This window comes from Lissotriton vulgaris, chromosome 1_1 (genome assembly GCF_964263255.1).
Source record: "Lissotriton vulgaris chromosome 1_1, aLisVul1.2, whole genome shotgun sequence".
Taxonomy (NCBI): Eukaryota; Metazoa; Chordata; class Amphibia; order Caudata; family Salamandridae; genus Lissotriton; species Lissotriton vulgaris.
Window position 1 is genome coordinate 1,679,370,533 of NC_141685.1, and position 12,292 is coordinate 1,679,382,824.

General features: G+C 56.4%; 1 protein-coding gene across 1 annotated transcript in view; it reads left to right on the forward strand.

Moving 5' to 3' along the window:
- Window positions 1-293: 293 nt before the first annotated feature.
- Window positions 294-12,292, forward strand: part of PLXNA4 (plexin A4) — a 1,023,024-nt gene continuing 1,011,025 nt past the window's right edge. Inside the window, exon 1 of the mRNA XM_086918924.1 lies at window positions 294-1,233. The gene's annotated coding sequence lies outside the window, so the exon portion shown is untranslated. The remainder of the gene's footprint in view (window positions 1,234-12,292) is intronic.

The window sequence follows — 12,292 nt, forward strand, 5'->3', positions numbered from 1 at the left end:
TGTGCCTGTCGGCGCACCTGCAGGTGCACCTTGTGCTGCTGCCGCCTCGGGGCCGGTGAGAAGGCGGTACAAATAAGAAGCATATGCGCCTCATTGATGAGGAATGTTGTCTCGTGGCCTGGCAGGGAAATCTCACAATTAGCCCAATCAGCTGTGAGATGCTGCATGTCACTGGTGCGAGGGGGGTCAGGGGGAGGGTTTAGCGGGAGCAGCGAGGCAGCTGGGGCCGCGAGCTCTGGCTGGGCTTCAATGCACCGCCGCAGACACGCGCACACTGGTGCTGACGGCAGACCACCGGGCGCACACACACACACGAGCCCAGTGTGAGGCTGGCAGAAGACGCGCACACACACACGAGCCCAGTGTGAGGCTGGCAGCAGACGCACACACACACGAGCCTAGTGTGAGGCTGGCAGCGGACGCACACGCCACGCTCGCGCACAGCCAGCAGAGGCACACACACACACAGAGGCGTCCACGGCACGCGGCGTGGGGCTGGCTGCAGTGACACAGGCACCCACTCACGCGCGCGCTGGCAGCAGTGTGGGGCTGGCAGGAGAGGCACGGTAACACTCCGCAGTGCTGCTGCACGCGCACACCCCCACTGGCACCACAGAGAGCGCCGGCCGCTGACACCACAGGGGACTTGGACGCAGCGCTATCCCCGGGAACTTTGCAGGAGGGAGCTCGCGCCAGGGTCGAGGGAGCTCGCGCCAGGGTCCAGGGAGCTCGCGCCAGGGTCCAGGGAGCTCGCGCAAGCGTCCCTGCAGCACCTGGAAGGACCAGCAGCTGCACCGCGTCTGCCGGGCTCGCGCCCCCGCCCCCCCGGCGAGGCTCGGGTGCGAGTGGAGAGCCCCTGCTGAGGCTGAAGGAGGCGACCCCCGCCAGCCCGCCCAGTCCGCGGATGCCGCAGGGGGAGTCACCGGCTCGGGAGATGCCGCCGACGCGCTGCTGCTGAGCCGGAGGATGCTCTGCCCTCTCCGCGCTCCCTCCTCATCCTCGCACCCTCCTCCTCGCGCCCAAGGACAGCACCCCCGGGCCCCCCCGCCGGCCCATGGAGGAGCCCCCCCGGAGCCCGTCTTCCTCGCTTCCTTCGCACTGGAGTGCTGATCTGAACGGTGGATTATATGTGATTTTTCGCTTGTTTTTTGGAATATCCGTGGAAGGGATTGAACCATCCGCAGTGCCAATGCGGCTGCGGTGAGGAGAGCAGGGGAAGCGAGCCACTGGCAGGTAAGGGGGGCACCGGGGCGGGGGCAGATGCGCTGCAGCGGGAGGGGGGCGCATGCAGTGAATGCACAGAAATGTGTCCTGTTGGGGTGTCTGTCCATGCACCTCCTGCACCCATGTGCGACATATATAGTACAGGATATGGGGACATGATTACCAGGTAACTGGAGAAGCGTGCACAAATATCACTATATCGCCATCATAGTGACCCCCCCCCCCCCCCCGACCCCCCACGTCCGCTACCACCCCAGCACCTACACGTGGGACATGCAAAGCACAGAGGGGTATTTGAGCACAGGTAAAGGGAAGATGCAGAAATATCATGCTTGTCCACCATAGTGTGACCACCCTCTCCCCGGAACCGGGGTCTATCTGCTCACAGGTGAGGGAAAAACAGAAAAATCACCCCATCTCACCACAGTGTGGACTGCCCCGCACGCACTGCACACGTGCTGCATGCATAGCACATGGGCGTATCTGCCTACAGGTGAGGCGGTGCGCAGGAACTACACACTGTGAAACAGCAGGAACCGCACACTATGAAACAGCAGGAACCGCACACTATGAAACAGCAGGAACTGCACACTGTTAAATAGCAGGAACCACAGGTGCTAAAGCAGACACCGCACACTGTAAAACAGCAGGAACTACACACTGTGAAACTGCAGGAATACCACTGAGAGAGAGCAGGAACCATGCATCGTGATAGAGCAGGAACCACGCACTGTGATAGAGCAGGAACTACACACTGTGACACAGCAGGACCATCACAGTGTAATAGAGCAGGAACCACACACTGTGAGAGAGAGCAGGAACCGCGCATTGTGATACGGCAGAAACCACACACTTTAGACCACGAGATTTGCAGAAAAGTGTCATGCTGTGACAAAGCAGTGGGCATTGATACCTGCCCCCGGTTCTGTCCTGCGTGTGCTCTTTCTTTCTGCCTCGAGCCTTGGTGTGCCCTGCCCCCGAGTGTACCCGGGAACTGTGGTAGCACTCTCTCCATTCCCAGGTAGAGAGGCTGCGCCGGTGCGTGGCTGCCAGGGTGGTGCGACTGCAGGAAGGCGGGGCCCGCACCCCACCCAGGTGCCCTGCCAGTGATGGATACCGCTGGCCTCCGTGTGCACCCCTTGCACCCATCCTCTCAGCCCCGGCGGTGCCTCTGTAGGCAGGACTCCTCTCTCTGTCCAGGTAGAACAGGGGCATGCTGGGAATCTCAGGTGGTACAACGGGGACCAGCAATGAACGCCACCTCACCGGTCACGGAAGCAGTTCTAGCCAGAGGGGGGTCCACCCCCCCGCGGCTAGACACTGCGAAGAGGGCAATCGCTGTCACGCTTTTTTTAATTTAATTTTTTTCCCTTGAATTTGAAGTTCCGCTTATTTGGCGCCTCAGGCTACCGCCTGGTTGGTGCTAAGGATGGCTCACCCCGGGATGCTCACCAGCGAAAGAGGCTGAGGATGGCCGTGCAGGGCTATCATCCTGACGGGTGTCTGGGTCTCTTGAGGCGCCTATAACCTTGACCCTAAGCGAGCCCCCCCCCCCCCCTCCCCCCTGCCGCCAATCCCAGCCGGGGGTTACACAGGGCGCGTGCGGCAATGCAACGGGCTGTATGGGGCGTGCATCTCTGCCTCTGTGGTAGAGCTCCTGGCATTGAGTGGGCATCAGAGTGCTCGCAGCGCATGTGGCTGAGACTGGTGTGCATTGGTGTGGGGCACAGGCGCCCGCCTCTCTCCTGCACTACTGGAGCGAGGACAGGACTCTCGGTGGGTGCGGGGCGGGGGCGCCCACCATTGGATAAAGCCCTGCGAGTACAGGGGGTGCCAGTCTGACTTGGGCGGCTTGGGACATGTAGAACCCCCAGTTGCGCCTGCCCTCCTCGAGTGCCACCAGTTCAGTTTCAAACGTGAGGGAGGGGCGTGTAGTCCCTGGCGCAGGGGCGCGCTTGGCTGTCACACTGTGCGCTACCGGGCCAAGTCCGCCACCTATCTGTCCGCGGGAGATGCCCGTGCCCGGGGGGAGGGGGGGTGGGGGGGGGGGTTCAGGGAGTGGAACACCACACAGAGGGGGTGCTGTGAAGCAGACAGAGGGACAGCAACCCCATCCTGTGCACACCTGCTTGTCCCAGGACACACGGTGCCCTTTTCTGTGATAAGGTGCAGCGTCTGTCTGTGTTGGGGTCGGGGCCCGGGGTGATGGAGGTGGCACGAGGCAGGGGGGCCTGTGGAACTCACTGGCCCTGCCTCCTCGGCTCGGTGCACCGGCGGGCAGGGGCAGTGGTGCTGTGGGGGGGGGGGGGGCGTACATCTATCGGTGTGTTAGGATGAGGGGATGCCGGAGCCTTGCCAGCCCCTGGCAGTACCCGCTTGCCATATGTTAAAGTCAACACACAAGCGCTCTCTGCTCTTAACTTCGTATTGGGGCGGGAGATGGCACGTAACAACGCCCATGGTGGCTTCTCCCCTGCACCACACACTGTCGGTGCATTCTGCCCTGCACCACACACTGCCGGTCCCTTCTCCCCTGCACCACACACTGCCGGTCCCTTCTCCCCTGCACCACACACTGCCGGCTCCTTCTCCCCTGCACACACTGCTGGTCCCTTCTCCCCTGCACCACACACTGCCGGCCCTTCTCCCCTGCACACACTGTCGGTCCCTTCTCCCCTGCACACACTGCCAGTCCCTTCTCCCCTGCACCACACACTGCCGGTCCCTTCTCCCCTGCGCGCACTGCCGGTCCCTTCTCCCCTGCACCACACACTGCCGGCTCCTTCTCCCCTGCACACACTGCTGGTCCCTTCTCCCCTGCACCACACACTGCCGGCCCTTCTCCCCTGCACACACTGCCGGTCCCTTCTCCCCTACACACACTGCCAGTCCCTTCTCCAATGCACACACTGCCGGCCCCTTCTCCCCTGCGCGCACTGCCGGTCCCTTCTCCCCTGCGCCACACACTGCCGGCCCTTCTCCCCTGCACACACTGTCGGTCCCTTCTCCCCTGCACACACTGCCAGTCCCTTCTCCCCTGCACCACACACTGCCAGTCCCTTCTCCAATGCACACACTGCCGGTCCCTTCTCCCCTGCGCGCACTGCCAGTCCCTTCTCCCCTACACACACTGCCAGTCCCTTCTCCCCTACACACACTGCCAGTCCCTTCTCCCCTGCACACACTGCCAGTCCCTTCTCCCCTGCACACACTGCCAGTACCTTCTCCCCTGCACACACTGCCGGTCCCTTCTCCCCTGCACCACACACTGCCAGTACCTTCTCCCCTGCACACACTGCCGGTCCCTTCTCCTCTGCACCACACACTGCCGGCTCCTTCTCCCCTGCACACACTGCCGGTCCCTTTTCCCCTGCATCACACACTGCAGTACCTTCTCCCCTGCACACACTGCCGGTCCCTTCTCCCTTGCACACACTGCCGGTTCCTTCTCCCTTGCACCACACACTGCCGATGCGCCCTGGGTCGCATTCAGGGCAGTACGTGGCGGTGGGCAGTAGTCTGCCAGTAAAGGGGATCCTGTGTCAATTGTGGATGAGTGAATATTGCCAATTAAAATTGTAATGGAGCCCGGAGTATGTGAGTGACGCGGGAGTACCGCTTTTTTCCGATCCCCCCCACCCCCTCCCCCTAGCCCCCAACACGGCGCTGTGCTACAGACACTGCCAGACGTACTCCACTATATACAGCGCGCCCCTGCCCGCCTTCCCCAGGGCAAGGGTCGGTGGAGCAGCGAGCGGCAGGGTGGAGGCATTACCCAGATCAGCAGTCGGGATACCCCACGCTGCAGTGGGCAGGCATCACTTAGGCATCCCCCTAAGCCCCACCGGCACCTCCTAGAAGGCTACGAGTGCAGGGAACTGCGGATACATTAATGGGGTGGGGGTACCATCCCTGGCATTGTCGGGGAGGTGAGCGTGTAAACGTACTCACACTCTGCCCTACGGGCCCTGCCCACTCTCCATCGCGCACCTCGTCCCACGCCAATGGGGCGGGGTGGGTGGGTGGCAAGGGTTACATCCCCCTATGGATGTGGCTGCAGTAACCTGTGAGGTGGGCAGGGGGCGCCAGCTGCTGCCTATAGCAGGTGTAGATAGGGGTGCCCTGCTGCTAAGCGGGGTTGAGGGGGGCAGTGATCACTCATAATCATCATCTCAAAATGTCATCTAGGGTAAAGCTGAGGGGCCAGATCGTCCCCCCCCCAACATCCCATGCACACTGCAGGGGGTACCCCTATGGGACGTGGAGCTCCAGGCGCGGCAGGGGGTGAGCGGCACGCAGGGGGTTCATGCTGCAGTGGGGTGTATCGAATTCACGCAGAAAATACCCAGGATCTCCTTCTTCCGGTTTCAGGGTACATAACGTTCTTCCAGCTTCAGGGATCAGTGAAAGATCGAGGCACGAGGGCGGGAGTGGAAGAGAGAGAGAGAGAGAGAAAGGAGGAAGAGAAAAGGGGGAGAAAAGGAGGAGTGAGGTAGAGAGATGAGAAAGTGAGAGGCCGCAGAGGAGCCATGGGGACTGTGGCATGCACAGCCATACATAAATGCTGCTCCGTGGAGCAGGGGTAGTAAGGGCCACTTAAGGAATACACATTTTCCCCTTCAAGTGCCAACATCTGCCCCGTCCCTTCCACAAGCAACAACGCTCACATGACAGAGTAGCAGCTGGACAGAGATCACTGTCGCGTCACCATTCCCAATGTGCACCAACTCTTCCTCGGCCGGGTACGGCCTAGCGTGCTGCTCCGCCCCCACCATCCCTGGTACCCCACTGCTTCATGCATGCCCTCCGACCCTGGCTCCGGTGGACGCCTCTCGCGGGAGGTCTGATCTGTGTCGCCCTCCCTGTTTCCTAACCTGCAATCATGCTGACCCGTGGCGCCCAGTGCAAGACAGAAAATGCCTCCACCCCCTCCGGCTGCTTTTTTTATTTGTGAAATACAGAAATAATCAGGGTTCACTTGCACCCAGACCTCCGAGCCTCGGTGCCACCGTGCCTGTGAAAACTCCGGACCTGAGCGGTGGCTTGCCAGAATACCCCAATGTCTCCAGCACTTTACCACTGAGAGGCCCCGCTGCAAGGCCCAAGACCATTAAATCAAAAGTAAACGTAACAACGTGATCCTTCATTGATACCACAATAGATTATGTTGAACTGAAAAAACAAGCATACATATTTATGGTTTCATAAAGACGTAGGTTTATATCATTAAAACTACTGAAAACTATTTATGCTGTTTCGGCATTTCTGTGCATTTTACCAGAAGCCTTCTCCAGGACGAAACCAATTTGCTACAACAATTAAACATGCAGTCAGTTTAGACTTGGAATCGTGTCAGTCTTTCACCCTGCGGCTCTCATTAGCAGGGCTCCGTGTCCTCTCCAGAGCCCTGCCCTCGCCGTCTCCTGGGTTGTTATTTTCCTGCCAGTTCAGAACCTTGACTTGTGAACCTTTCGCTGGGTGCATTATTCGTAACAACTCCACTTTCAAAGACCCCGGCAAAGCCAAGCAGTCAGTGCGTGCATGCTTTCTAACCCTCTCTCAGCGACGGCCCTGACCTTTGACCCCAGAGTGTGAGTCGAGGGTCCCTCTCAGGCCACAGGTCACAGCCCCTCTGCCCCCCTGCAGTCACGTGCTGAGGAAGTCACACAGCCCTTCATTCTCCCTAGGGGGCATTGTAGGAAATTCCCACGGGGGAGGAAAGTGGTGAAAAGGGGGGAAGTGAAAGTACAGGGTGAAAGTATTCAGAGGAAAACCCACCCTCGCGGCATCACTCCTTTTGTGATGTGTGATGGGAGGGGGTTGAGGGGGGCAGTCCCGTTAAACTTCACCTATATCTCTTGGCGCAGATATTTTTTTTACTTCACGGCACAACAGCCTCGAGGCGCATGCCCTGGTAGCGAAAAAAGAGCGTCATCTCGTCCTGCACTCTCTTCCTCCCCTCGGGAGCGGCGAAGGAGGCGAGTGCCATTGTCCACCGTCCCCCAACACCCCCGCCCCCCTCCCCCCCCCCCCCCCATCTGTCCACCAAGACTAACCCCCTCGGCTCCGAGCCAGAGAGTAGAATATTAATGAGGCCCATTTATCAGACATATGCCCCTAAATTATGTAGACAGGAAAAGTGATACAAGCGTTTAGCGGCACGTGCTTCTGGCGGCAACACGATCCACAGACGGACAGCCGCGCGGCCCCCTTCAGAAACACTAACAGGTGCCTGCTCACCTTTTAGAAGCGAGCTTTTCCCTTTTTCCCCCCCAAAAAATGTTTCAATCATTGACTATATTTTCACCAATAAAGGAGGTCTCGCCGTGTTTTATTTTATTTCCCACATAAGCCTGACTCCGAAAGAGGGCCTGGCACTTCCTGCCTTTCTTTGAAGGGGTGCCCGTGACGCACTGTTCGCTGGGTATTTTCGCGCCTCTTTCCTTGTATAGCTTCATCTTGTAACAAGAATGCAGATTTCAGCGCCCGACTCAGAGACACCGAATAATTGTTCAACGGCGCGTGCCAAGCTTTAAGCTGCATCTCGGGTGACCTCGGCCCTGGCCCCGACACCAATCCAGGGGTTATTTCCGCCGTGAGACGGGGGTACGCTTTAATTTCCTGATTATGCATCATGTGAGCGCGCGATCCTTGCTGTTAGATGGCTGGCGTCCTTAATCTGGAGCCGGAGCCCTGTTGCTCGAGTCAGCGGGCTCCGCTTGTCCGGCCGCTGTCACGCTGTTATCACAGCCCTCTCAGACTGTCGGGATAATAAATAAGAAGCATTTAAAGCCTACTGATGTGAAATGCATGAATATCGTAAAATATCTTTGGGAAGAATAGCGCTGCTGCTGTGCACTAGGGTGGGAGGGAGGGTACCGCCGGACCTGGCCAATGTGTGGTAGTGGGTAGTAGTAGCGTGTATGTATGGTCGAGAGACGCGCCCTATGCAGGTGCTGTGGTTTACTGGTGAGCAGGCCCCTTTCCGCTCAGCTTTCTTGTCTTCCCAAATATCTCCCCCCACGACCTTCAAAACTGCCCCCTCCGCAGTAGAGGAGTACAGACACCGCCGAGCCTGCTGGCCAATAGGCACTGAGACCGCTGAGGAGGTGATAGCAGCGGGGAGATCACCCCAACCATGCCCCCCCCCTTCCAACACACACATCACCCACAGATAGATTCAGTGCTCTGCAATCAGTGGAGCAGCCTTGCAGGCGGCACAGCGAGGCCTCGTTGCTTCCAAGGCCTCGCGGGCCCCAGTGCCCACCGCACGGTTATCTGAACCTCGCAGCAATGTCCTAAATAAATATGACAGGAAGAAGCCAGCGCTCACCTCTCTCTGGCCTTAACATCCTGCCTTCAGCTCGGTGCTTTCTGAGAATGACTAGTGCGAGCAAGACACGGGCAAGGCTGTGAGAGCCTCGCTCCTGCACATAGCAGCAAGGCTGTGGGAGGCGCAGAACGGCACATAGCAGCAAGTGCTGTGGGAGCCTTGCTCTTGCACATAGTACCAAGGCTGTGTGAGGTGCACAACTGCACATAGGAGCAAGGCTGTGAGAGCCCCGCTCCTGCACATAGCACCAAGGCTGTGTGAGGTGCACAACTGCACATAGAAGCAAGGCTGTGGGAGCCTCGGTCCTGCACATAGCAGCAAGGCTGTGTGAGGTGCACAACTGAACATATCAGCAAGGCTGTGAGAGCCCTGCCCCTGCACATAGCACCAAGGCTGTGTGAGGTGCACAACTGAACATATCAGCAAGGCTGTGAGAGCCCTGCCCCTGCACATAGCACCAAGGCTGTGTGAGGTGCACAACTGCACATAGGAGCAAGGCTGTGAGAGCCCCGCTCCAGCACATAGCAGCAAGTGTGTGGGAGACACGTCCTGCACATAGCAGCAAGGCTGTGGGTGCCTCACTCCTGCACATAGCAGCAAGGGTGTGGGAGCCTCGCTCCCGCACATAGCAGCAAGGTTTTGGGTGCCTCACTCCTGCACATAGCAGCAAGGTTGTGGGAGCCTCGCACCTGCACATAGCAGCAAGGGTGTGGGAGCCTCGCCTCGAGGCTAGACTATGGCAGCGTTACGCTCTGTGGCCTTCCCAAACACTCTGGCTCCACTAAGGGCATCACTGAACGCTGCAGCCAGACTGGTACCAAAAGAAATGAGCACATATCTCCAGTCCTAAAATCTCTCAAATGGTTACCCTACGAAACTCGGAATTCAGTTAAAGATTGTCGTTCTGATGCACAAAACCCTGATTTTCAAAACTCCCAGGTATCTAGTGCAAAAGCTTGAATTATCCTGTGGTGGGAGAGACTCAAGAAGCGCTAACACTTTCCTCCTGAAACCTCTCATCCTTAGCAAAAAGAGAACTTGTCACCGAGCCTTCTCTGGCGCAGGCCCAAAGATATGGAACTCTCTTCCACCGGAGGTACGCAGAATCTCCTCAACGACTGCTTTCAAACTGGAAGCCAAAAGATTCCTAATGGACAAATTCCTACCTTAATCTGGGCGAGGTCCATTGGCTCGAAATCATTGATCCTACAATCTCTGGTCCATCATGTGACTCTGCTCTTCTTGACAGCATTGTGTGCCCCCTTCGTAGCCCGCTATATACCTGATTATTGTATTACTCTCCTTTGTGTGATTTGTATGTGAATCATGCGATTATTCATGTTTTGTATTAATCCTTGATGTTGTTATTGGGTTTTGACCTTCCTCCCACCCTTTTGTAAAGCGCTCTGATGTCCTTCAGGATCTTCTTCGCGCTATATAAAACTTTATAAATAAAAATAAATAAATAAATAAATAGCAGCAAGGCTGTGGGAGCCTCGCTCCTGCACATAGCAGCAAGGCTGTTGGAGGCGCACAACTGCACATAGCAGCAAGGCTGTGGGAGCCCCGCTCCTGCACATAGCAGCAAGGCTGTGGGAGCCTCACTCCTGCACATAGCAGCAAGGCTGTGGGAGCCCAGCTCCTGCACATAGCAGCAAGGCTATTGAAGGCGCACAACTGCACATAGTAGAAAGGCTGTGGGAGCCCCGCTCCTGCACATAGCAGCAAGGCAATGGGAGCTGCACAACTGCACATAGCAGCATGACTTTGGGATCCACGATCCTGCACATAGTAGCCAGAGGTGCACAACTATACATAGCTGCAAGACTGGGAGAGGCGCACACCTGCGCATAGCAGCCAGTGGGAGATACACTCCTGCACATAGCAGCAACGCCGTGGGAGCCAAACTCATGCAAATAGAAGCAAGGCTGTGGGAGCACTGCTTCTGCACATAAAAGCAAGGCTGTGGAAGCTGCACATAGTAGCAAGGGTGTGGGAGCATTGCTCCTGCATATAGCAGAACGTAGGTGGGAGGCGCAGAGGTGCACATAGCAGCAAAGCTGTGGGGGTCACGCCTATAGCAGCAAGGCTTTGGGAGGTGCACAACTGCACATAGCAGCATGGCTTGCGGGAACACGATTCTGCACATAGCAGCCAGAGGTGATAATAAGTACATAGATGCAAGACTGGGAGAGGTCCACGCCTGCACATAGAAGCCAGGCTGTGGGAGATACACACCTGCAATAAGCAGCAACACTGTGGGAGACACACTCTTGCACATAGAAGTCAGGCTATGGGAGATACACTCCTGCACATAGAAGCAAGGCCGTGGAGATGCACTCCTGCACACAGGAGAAAGGATTTTAGAGGCACATTCTTGCACATACCAGCCAGGCTGTGGGTGTAGCACCCTTGTACATACCAGAAAGGCTGTGGGAGATACACTTTTGCACATAGCAGCCAGGCAGTGGGATTTACACTCCTGCACATAGCAGCATGGCTGTGGGAGATGCACTCCTGCACATAGGAGCAAGGTTCTGGGATGCATATTCCTGCACATAGCAGCAAGGCTGTGGGAGTCACAGCCCTTCACACCTCAGCAAGGCTGTGGGAAGCACACTCATGCACACAGTAGCAAGGCCGGTGGAGCTGCACACCTGCATATAGCAGCATGGCTAAGAGTGCATAACTCCTCGACAGATCAGCCATGCTGGCCATTACAGTGGTTCACTTGATCGTGCTTTTGAGGATGAGGGAGCAGGACTCTTGCGCATGTCAGCAGGCCTGGGAGAACTGGACCCTGCATATAGCAACAAGGCAGAGGCATCCTTGCCTATAGCAGCAATTCAGAGAGTGCAGAGATCCATCTTGGTCAACTTGGAACGCCATGTAGGTTGGTTTTAACACTAAAGTTTTCTGAATCGTCAGCTAATGGATAGCTCCGAGGTGAGATAAAACCAAATCACACGAAGGCAAACTTGGAATGGAATACGATGCTGAAATTCTGGGGGAGCATCACTTCTGCTTGTAGCGGCAAGGCAGAGCCTGCTCTCTGGCACAAAGCAGTAAGGCTTGGGAACAAGATTTTCCTCATGCAAAAATTCAGGAAAGGACTGAAAATCTGGCCATTTAGTCAAAAGTCCACACTCTCATTGTTACAGAAAGTCCCATGCTGTTTCTCTGAAGGTAGTGCCTAGACACCCATGGGTATTAATTGCGCTTTATAAATCTTTATTTAATTTCATAGACATCAGCAAGAACGAGTACACAGTACTGCTGCATTTAGAAAAAGCAGCACCTCTGCAGAAGGTAGTAGAGGTGATCGAGCAGTGTCTATAGACATAAAAGAAGGACTAGAGGACTACTCTCAACAAGAACTTCTAAAATTAATAAGCCAAAATGGTTATGGAACATCGATTATTGGCAGTAACTTAGGTGATCTGTACTCTTCTTTCTGCCTTGAAGATAATTATGTCTCTGTGTCCTGTCACAATTACTTGTCGATGGCAGCATGGGTGAGGTGGTGTGTACTGGGTTACTGTGTGGTACGATGTGGTGTGAAATGATTGATGCATCCACTATACCGCCCTTACCGCTGCATTGTAGGTTAAGTCTAGGTGAGTGAATGCAGAACTAAGAAAAGTAAACATGTACCTATAGTGAAGTAGTGGAAGGTGATACAGTTAATGCAGTATTTTTGTTGGTCAGTATTTGAACTGCGATATGGTGACATAC